Raw genomic sequence first — 9457 nt, 5'->3', positions numbered from 1 at the left:
TTGGACGAGCAATTGGAAGTGTCATAACATTCCATGCTATGGGCCTGGTGTCGGAAAGTGGGACTAGTATAGATCGTGCTCTATTTCTGTCGGCACAGAGTCTATGCCCCTGTGAGTGTATGGTGTGGAAGGTCAATTATTGAGCAGTTTAAGATAGGAATTGATGGATTTCTGAAGAGTTATATTCATAAGGGTTATAAGAGTAAACAGTGATAGCTTGTTAAATTATGTCAATGTGAGAAATATGAGAAGACAAGTGCAGTTTCCTTACAGTTTGAAACCAGAGAATGGAGAATGGGGAATAGGGAAATGGCAGAACTATGAAGCCACTACTTAAGTTCTGTCTTCACAAAACTTTCTAACAATAAAAGGAAAACCGAGTGTATTGTGGGAAAATGGTAGAGTACATGGAACAATAAACATAGTAAGTAAATGGTTTAGCAGAAATTATTGTTGCTGAAAGTAATGGTCATAGACAACACTAACATAGATTTATGAAATGGGAATTATGTTTGAGAAATAAACTGGGAGACAAATGAAAGAGAAGCAATTGATGTAAAACATTTTGATTTTTAGAAAAATGTTGGTAAAGCTCCAAGCCCAATTTGCAAAATCAAATCTGAGTGGATTGAGACTAATATATGGACATGTTTCTAGAATGGGACAGTGGCAGGAATCAGTGAATAGAAATAAACAGACTCGTCAAGTAATAGCCTGACATTTTCTGAAAAGTATGATTCTGTGAGTATGACTATGTCCCAGACTCCCCATTACCTTCCCCAGATATCTCCTGTCTCATCAGCAGGACGGACACAGCAGAAGTGGCGGCACAGTGGGATACAGTTGGAAGGGAATTGCTCTTGGAATCCTCAACAGTGACTCCGTATCCCATGAAGTCTCATGGCATTAGTTTGCACCTGGGAAAGGAAACCTCCTGCTGATTACCATGTACCAGCCTCTCTCAACTGATGACTCAGTACTCCTCCATGCTGACCAATACTTGGAGGAAGCACTGAGGGTAGCACGTACGCAGGATGTACTCTGGGTGGGGGATTTCAATGTTCACCACCAACAGTTTCTCAGCTACAGCATTACTGATCGAGCCGGGTCCTGAAGGACATAACTGGCGGCAGGTGGTGAAGGAACCAACAAGAGGAAAATACATACTTGACCACAGCCTTACAAATCTGCCAGTTGCAGAAGTAGCTGTCCATGATAGTATCGGTAAGAGTGGCCACCACATAGTTATTGTGGAGACAAAGTCACACACCTTCACATTGAGAATAACCTCCACCCTTTTGGGTGGTACTATCACGGTGCTAAATAGGACAGACTTCGAACAGATCTAGCAGCTCAAATCTGGATGTCCATAAGGTGCTGTGGGTCATCAATAGCAGTGGAATTGTACTCCCGCATAACCTCATGGCCTGGCATATCCCCCTCGCAACAATTACCATCAATCCAGAGGATCAACATTGGTTCAATGGAGTGTGCAGGATGGCAGGTGCAGCACCAGGCATACCTGACAATGAGGTGTCAGCTTGGTGAAGCCACCAAAAAGGACTATTTGTGCGCAAACAGCATAAGCAGTAAGTGATAGACAGAGGTAAGTGATTCCACACGCAACGGTTCAGATCTAAGCTCTGCAGGTCTTCTACATCTAGTCGAGAAACGTTGGGAACAATTAAACAAATCACTGGAGGAAGAGATTCCACAAATAACCCCTTCGTCCATGATGGAAGAGCCCAACACTTCAGTGTATAAGATAAGGCTGATGCCTTCGCAACAATCTTCAGTCAGAAGTGCTGAGTTGATGACGTATCTCGGCCTCCTCCAGTGGTCCGCAGCGATTCAGTTACCAGTCATCAACCAATTCTATTCAGTCCACGCGATAGCCAGAAATTATTGGAGATACTGGATACTCCATAGGGTCCATAATCTGACAACATTCTGGCAATAGTGCTGAAAACTTGTGCTCCATAACTTGCCACTCCCCTCGCCAAACTGTTGCAATACAGTTACAAGAATGGCTTTTCCTCATTATGTGGAAAATTACCCCAAGTATCTCCTATATATAAAAAGCAGAACAAATCCGGAGAAAAACCACTTCATCAGTCTACTCTCGATCATCAGTAAAGTGGTGGAATGTCTCAGTGCTTTTAAGCAGCAACCTGTCCAGCAATAACCTGATCAATGACGCCCAGTTTGGGCTCAACCAGGGCCACTCAGCTCCTGACTTCATTACCGTGGTTCAAACATGTACAAAAGAGCTTAATCCCAGAGGTAGGGTGAGTGTGACAGCCCTTTAAGTCAAGGCCGCATTCGACCCTGTGTGGTATCAAGGGGCCTTAGCAACACTGGAATCAATGGTTCTCAGAGGCAAAACCCCTGCTGGTTAGATTCATACCTGACACGTAGGAAGGTGGTTATGGTTGATGCAGGTCAGTCAACTCAGCTCCAAATCTGTAGGAGTCCCTCGAGCAGTGACCGAAAACTTCTTCAGGGCTGCTTCATCAATGACCTTCCTTCTATTTTAAGGTCAAAAGTGGGGATGTTCGCCAATGCCTGTATAATGTTCTGCAACATGTGTGCCTCCTCAGATACTGAAGAAGTCCATGTTCAAATGTGACAAGATCTGGACAGTATCCAGGCTGACAAGTGGCAAGTATTATTCAGCCCACACGAATGCCAGACCATGACCATCACCAATAAAATATAATCTAACCTGTCCCTTGACATTCAATTGTGTTAATATCACTGAATCCCCCAGTATCAGATTCCTGGTGTGTAATCATTGCTCAGAAACTCACTGGTCTCGCCACATGAACACAGTAACTATAAGAGCACGTCCGAAGCTAGGAATACTGCGGCGAGTAACTCACATCCTGACTTCCAAACGTATGTCCATCATCGACAATGCATAAGTCAGAAGTGTAATAGGAGACTCCCAATTTGCCTGGATGAGTGCAGCCCCAACAACACTCAAGAAGCTTTATGCCATCCAGGACAAAGCAGCCAGTCTGACTGTCCCTTCATCCACAATGCTCCACCACCAACGCTCAGCAGCAGCAGCAGTGTTTTACTATCGACATGCTGCAATGAAATGATTCACCAAAGATCCTCAGATACCATCTTCCCAACTCACGACCATGTCTATCTAGAAGGACAAGGGCTACAGCTGTATGGGAATACCATCATCTGCAGGTTCCCTCCAAGCCATTCACCATCCTGACTTGGAAATTTATCACCGCTCCTTCCCAGTCACTGAGTCAGAATCCTGGGATTCCCTTCCTAATGACATTAGAGGTCAACCACAGCAGGTGGACTGCAGCGTTCAACAAAGCAGCTCACCACCACCTTCTCGAGGGCAAAAGGGTCAAGCAATCCCTGCCAGTGACTCCGAGATTCACGAAATAAATAAATAGAAATTAACAGAGGACGGTTGCTGAGGTGTCGCAGGGATCGGTGCTTGGGGCCCAGCTGTTCCCAATGCCCATTAAACATTTGGTTGCTGGAATTAGATACAATATATCCCAGCCTGCTGACAGCACTAACGGATGTGGGATTGTGAGTGGGTGAGGATGTAAAAAAGCACCGAGAAGACTAAGACAAGTGGAGTGAATGGGTAAATACGTGACAGATGGAGAACAATGTGGATAGAGGTGACGGTGTGCCCTTTGATGAAAATTATAAATTGGCAGCCTACCATTTGAAAAGGATTGGTTGAAACATGTTGATGTACAAAGGGACGGATGTTCCTTTTTGTTGTTTCCTTCTGCATGAACCTCTGAGGTCCCTGCAGCGCAGTGAGTTCTGCAACCAGAAGTCAATACTGGGCATGGCATTGGCACGCTGCCCAGTGTAAACAGACCCACCAAGTGGGGAGCTGCAACGCTGAAAAGGATCTGCATCTCCTTGTACACCAGTCACTGAAAGTAATATTGGAGAAACAGAAAGCAGTGAGGAAGATAAATGGTGTGTTGACCTTCATTGCATGTGAATCCAGGAGAAAGGGTGTCTTACTGCAGCTATACAGGGACTTGGTGAGATATCATCTTGAACATTATGCAATATTGTGTGCAGTTTTGGTCTCCTTACCTAATAAAGGACAAACCTGACATTGATGGAGAGCAGTAAAGGATGACCAGACTGATCTCTGGGATGACGGGCTTGTTGTGGGAGCAGAGTTTGGGGCGACTGGGCCAGTGTTCCATGGGGTTTAGGAAAATGAGTGGAGATCTCAGTGAAATATACAAAACTCTGATAGGGTGAGACAGATTGGAAGCAGGGATGATAATTCCCCTGACTGGGACTTCTAAAACAAGGGGGCACAGTATTAGGTACAGGCAATCACTCTGCATTGAGATGATTATAAATGTCTGCTCTCACTGACTGGGGAACCGGGGGAATTCGCTCGCACCTGGAAACCGAGACACTGATTATAAATAAGGATTTACAGACAGTAAAGGGATAGTGGGAGAGCAGGAATATGGTATGGAAATGAAGGGCCAACCATCATTATATTGAATTGGTTAGCAAACTCGATGGACCAAACGTACTACTGCACCGCCTATTTTATAGTTTCCCAAGGTTACTCACATTAACAGATATGTATATCGTGTATAAGTGCATTGAGGAGATTTTTTTCCAAGAACTAGAATGGGGAGGCTCAATGTGTTTTCCATACCGGATGTTTCTGTGCAGTCTGTGGGAAAGCTCTGTAAATGCTGTCACAAGCTCTCAGATGATAGGAAGGAGGTTTCTGCAGGGTCGACAGGACTGTGTTCCCATTCTCTTTTCCGACATTGATGCTGAGGCGGGGTGTTCTGTCCGGTTTCATCCTTTCAGACCTCGTAGTAGTTTGATACAAATGGGTGCCCTTGTTTGGCAATTTCAGAGACCATTGAAATGTTTATCACATGTCAGCGTCTTTGGAGTCACTTTTCGGCCAGCCCAGGAAATCATGGGAGATTCACTTCCTAAAAGTACATTGGAGAAGGAAATTCTGGTTACAATCCATATTTGCTTCAGGTCACTGTTACTGACAGCACATTTTAGATCTCGATATTTTATTAATTATCTTTAACTTCCACCCGCTGCCAGATTATTAGCCTCGTCTGGATTAGTAATCCAGTGACAATTCCACAACAACACCATCGCCACATGGGGATCTGCCAAAAACCATGCTGAGCTGGTTATTTCTGTGCTGCGTGACAGCTCTGTCAAAAACAACTCCCGCCAATTTGACTGTCATGATGGGACTGAGGAGGTGGTAATTGGTCAGATTGTAATTATTCCCGTTTTAGGGGACTGGACTTAGCTGAGTAATTTTTCACATTGCCAGGGCGATGTTAGAGTTGGAGCTTCCCCAGGGCCACAGCTTCTTGTGCAGCACAAGTCTTCAGCCTATTGCAGGAATGGGGTCAGGATCCATTGTCTGTGTCGTATCTACTGTGTTCAGCTGTTTCTTCATGTCACGTGCAGCGAATCAAATTGGTTGAAGACTGGAATCTGTGATATTATGGGCATCATGATGAGGGTGAGGTGTATCATCGACTCAATACTTCTGGCAGAAGATGGCGCAGATAAAACATCCTTCTCTTTTACACTGATGTGCGGTCTGATCCATTATGTCGGATAGGAATGTTTGTGGAGCCCTCTCCTCCAGTCATTTGTTTAATCGTCCATCACCATTTATGACTGAATGTGACAGGACTGCAGTGTTTCGATCAGATCTCTTGGCCAAGTGTGGTAGCTTTAATGAGTTAGCATCAGGTTAAAGTTCATGTGATTCTGAATCTGACATGTTCACCCACACTTGTCACTGAGCCATAGATGGTGTTGATGGTAATGACAGACTGAGGTGTTACCCTGGCAAAAAGTTACAGATTGTGGTTGAATGCAGGTCTGCTTCTCCTGCTGCTGTGGTCTACAGCACTACATGAATACACAGTTTCCAGCTGCAATATCTGCAATGCAGTTCTGCTGTCTGTTCCCCAATTCTCACTGAGACCCATTCACCCATGAGCCTTGCACTTTCTGATATGGAAATACTTCAATTTTCATACTCTCATTCTGCTGAGGGTCTGTCTCCCCGGGTCTTGCTTCCAATCTGACACATTCCGCAAAAGCATTTAACTGATCTTAATTCAAATATTTAATTCACCTGAATAATTTTCCTTGAGAAATGGCATATTCTGTGTTTAAAGTGAATGTGTTGCCCTCTGCTTCTCTCCTTGACCATGATTAAGAGCTTCGTAGTGTCAGTGATGCCAGCCTTATGTAGTTTCAGAGCCAATGAATTCTCTGGATTCGCAATCATCTTCACCACATTGTATGTTTTCTCTTTTGGTTTGATGCCTTGTAACTCATGGCTGCCTTGTCCTCCCATGAGTATGTTTCATCTTCTTGGGGTTGAATTTCTGGTATTATCTTCCGAATTATCCCCACAAACTTCTGCTATTGCTGCTCCATGGTCTTTCCTGCTCAGCTTCCCTTCCAATTAACTCGGGCCAGCTCCTCCCGCATGTCTTTGTAGTTACATTGCTTAATTATAACCACATTACATCGTGAAGAAAGCATTGCGTATAAACTGAAAGAAGGAGTTTTGAGAGATGGGCAACGAAGAATGACTGGTGGATTTCTTAACTAGATACAGAGACGAGAGAGAGTGAGGATATTGATATGGAGATGTGGAAAATTAGAAAACTACATTATCGAAAGAAGTAGATGTACTTCCCTCATTGTTTTGGCAGTTCCTGTGTGCTCTAGTCCTTTGTATTGTGCATGTACAACAGAGCATGTTCAAATGCTGGGTCTGATGCCATGACTTTTCTCTCCAATAATATGACAGACACCAGTTTTGGAAAGAACCCTGCAGGTCAACATATTTAATTGCTTGTAGAAAGAGGATTAACTGAAATAAGTTGGGACACGAGAAGCAAGAATTTATAACAGACAACCTGATAAGAATGAGAGACTAGAGTTCGGAATCCCAGAAAAGGGGGAACGTTGAGAGAAAGGGAAGGTATCACTTCAGATGAGGATCAAATTTTTTAATGCTTAATAAATGTTATACATCGTGTGCATCATGTTTCGTTGACTGTGTGTCCATTGTTCATTCAGAATGTGTTGTACACATATGAAAAATGTTACTTATCTGAACACACACTGATTAAACAGTGTATATAAAATAATTTTTCCTCCATTTCAATCTGAACTGTTGTCGTGCTAGCAGGATATATGAACACCAAAGCCACCAAAATACATGACCCACTATCACTAGTTTCCATACGTGCAACAAAAAAGGTCACCATGTTGACTGTGACAACACACACTTCTTAGGACAAAGCCACGCACGAAAGTTCTTAGAACCATGACATTCTAGCCAGAAGTCCATCAATAAACACATCAATTAGATGCTATCTACCTTCCCTTGAACAAAAAAACTAGAAATGACATCACGCACTTTAAGAAACTAAGACCTATAAATAGAAAGACGAGACATACCACGAGTGCGTCACCAGAGACACTCACTGATGATGTTCAATAGTCACGGTGAGGAAACATCTGAAAACTAACTTTCAAGCTTAGTGAGCTAACTTACATACTTATAAATGGTTATTTTTATCTTAGTAGTGGAATTTGGGGGTTTTCTTTCACTCGTGTTTTAACAGAGTACAAGGCGAGGTGAGCTTTTCTGAGTGCGTGATTTTAATTAACACAGGTGTTAGACATCGACATCATAACAGCTTGAGGGCTTGTCGCATGGAATAAGGACAGATTTAGGGTACAAAAGGTCCAAGCAGATTACATCACTTTGAAGTTAGTGACCTAGACCTTAAAAAAAAGAGGTGACAACATTCATTTAATTTTGTTTCCTTGTGGTTGGTTAAATTAAAATAAATGGCTTTTAGCATTACAAAAGAGGTTCTGAAGTTTGAAGATGATTCCCAAATTTGCCAAGGAAGTGTAGAAAGACAAAGGATGTGCATACTTTTAGAATTAACATGTAGATTAGAATTGAGTTTAACCAGGGACATAAGGAAAGCTGTATTCATAATGGAGTTGGTCAAGCACTTAGGTTCATCAGAGAAACGGACAACTGCAGTCGAGATAGATAAAACTTAAATTGCAAGGTGGGGGGCAACTGGAGTTAAAAGATAAAGGGAGAGACAGAAAGAGAGAGAAAAGATAGAGAAAGAGAGGAAAAAGGAAGGGAGGGAGAATTTGAAATTCAGAAGATTGGAACTAGATAAGAAAGTTAAATTAGCAGAATGAAGATGAAGGGAGAACGTAGGGATGGATACAACTGTGTTAATACATTGCCATATTTCATGAGAAAAAGGCCAAAACCTTTTTTATTTCATTTGCAAAATTGGCTTGTCAGATGGCGTGTCCAGTGAACTTGTGGGTAATGGTAGTTCAGACTAAGATGGATGGCACAGTTTGAGAGGTATGTGCAGTGCTTTCACATGACGGAGCAAGAGATTATGCAGATGTCAAACAGACTATGTTGAGTGCTTATGAATTGGTCTAGAAGAATGTAGACAGCGATTCAGAAATATAGAGACGGAACCTGGTCAGTGTTATATTGAGTTTGAAAGAATTAACCACGGTCATTTTGATAAATGCGTGCAGGCCTTAAAAATGGATAAGACCTGTGAGGCCCGATAGGAGATTATTCTGCTGGACGAGTTTAAAGACTCACTTCCAGAGATCGAAGAAATTCATGTGAATGAACAGGAATTTTAAGAAGTGAGAAGTGCAGCAGAAATGGCAGTTAAGTATGCATTGGTTCATGAGATGAAATGTAGCTTCTGGGAGGATTTTCATCTTGTGAAGGATAGAAATTGGGAGAAGGGGAGATCCTACACTACAATACATAGAGAAAAGCACACTGGCTATAGTTTACCACAGGTGAAAACAAAAGCCCAAGGGGCTGAAAGGAGGTGAAAGGTCTCAGGCGTTCTCACTATAAAGTAGTGGAACACATAAAATTACAGTGCCGATGGTTTAACAACGGCACTGGAAAAGGTGTTTTCACTGCAGTAAGCTGGGACACACAGTACTGGAGGTTGAAGGAAGAAACTTTGGGAAAAGATGTGGTAAAAGAGTTTAAGCCAGTGGTATTAGTGAACCTGGTAAAGGAGACCCCAAGTAGAATCGAGGAGCTGCAGGAGAGTGCACAGCCTAAGCAGGGGCTGTGTATGGAGTCAGTGCCTGATCTCTATAAAGAATGTGTCTCCGTAGATAAATCTTACTAAGAAAAAATGGGGTGTGGGGGGAGAACAAGAAGTTATAATTTAGCAGGATACGGGATCTGTTCAGTCTCTAATAGTTGAGAAGTGAGGAGCCAGAAATGCACAACAGATCAAGCAGCATCCGAAGAGCAGGACAATCGACATATCAGGCATAAACCCATCTTCAGAAATGTGGCAGGGGGACAAGTGGGCTG

Source organism: Chiloscyllium plagiosum, unplaced genomic scaffold, assembly GCF_037043375.1.
Source record: "Chiloscyllium plagiosum isolate Xiang-an unplaced genomic scaffold, Cpla_swu_hap1 HiC_scaffold_51, whole genome shotgun sequence".
Lineage (NCBI taxonomy): Eukaryota > Metazoa > Chordata > Chondrichthyes > Orectolobiformes > Hemiscylliidae > Chiloscyllium > Chiloscyllium plagiosum.
This window is presented reverse-complemented; position numbering follows the sequence as displayed.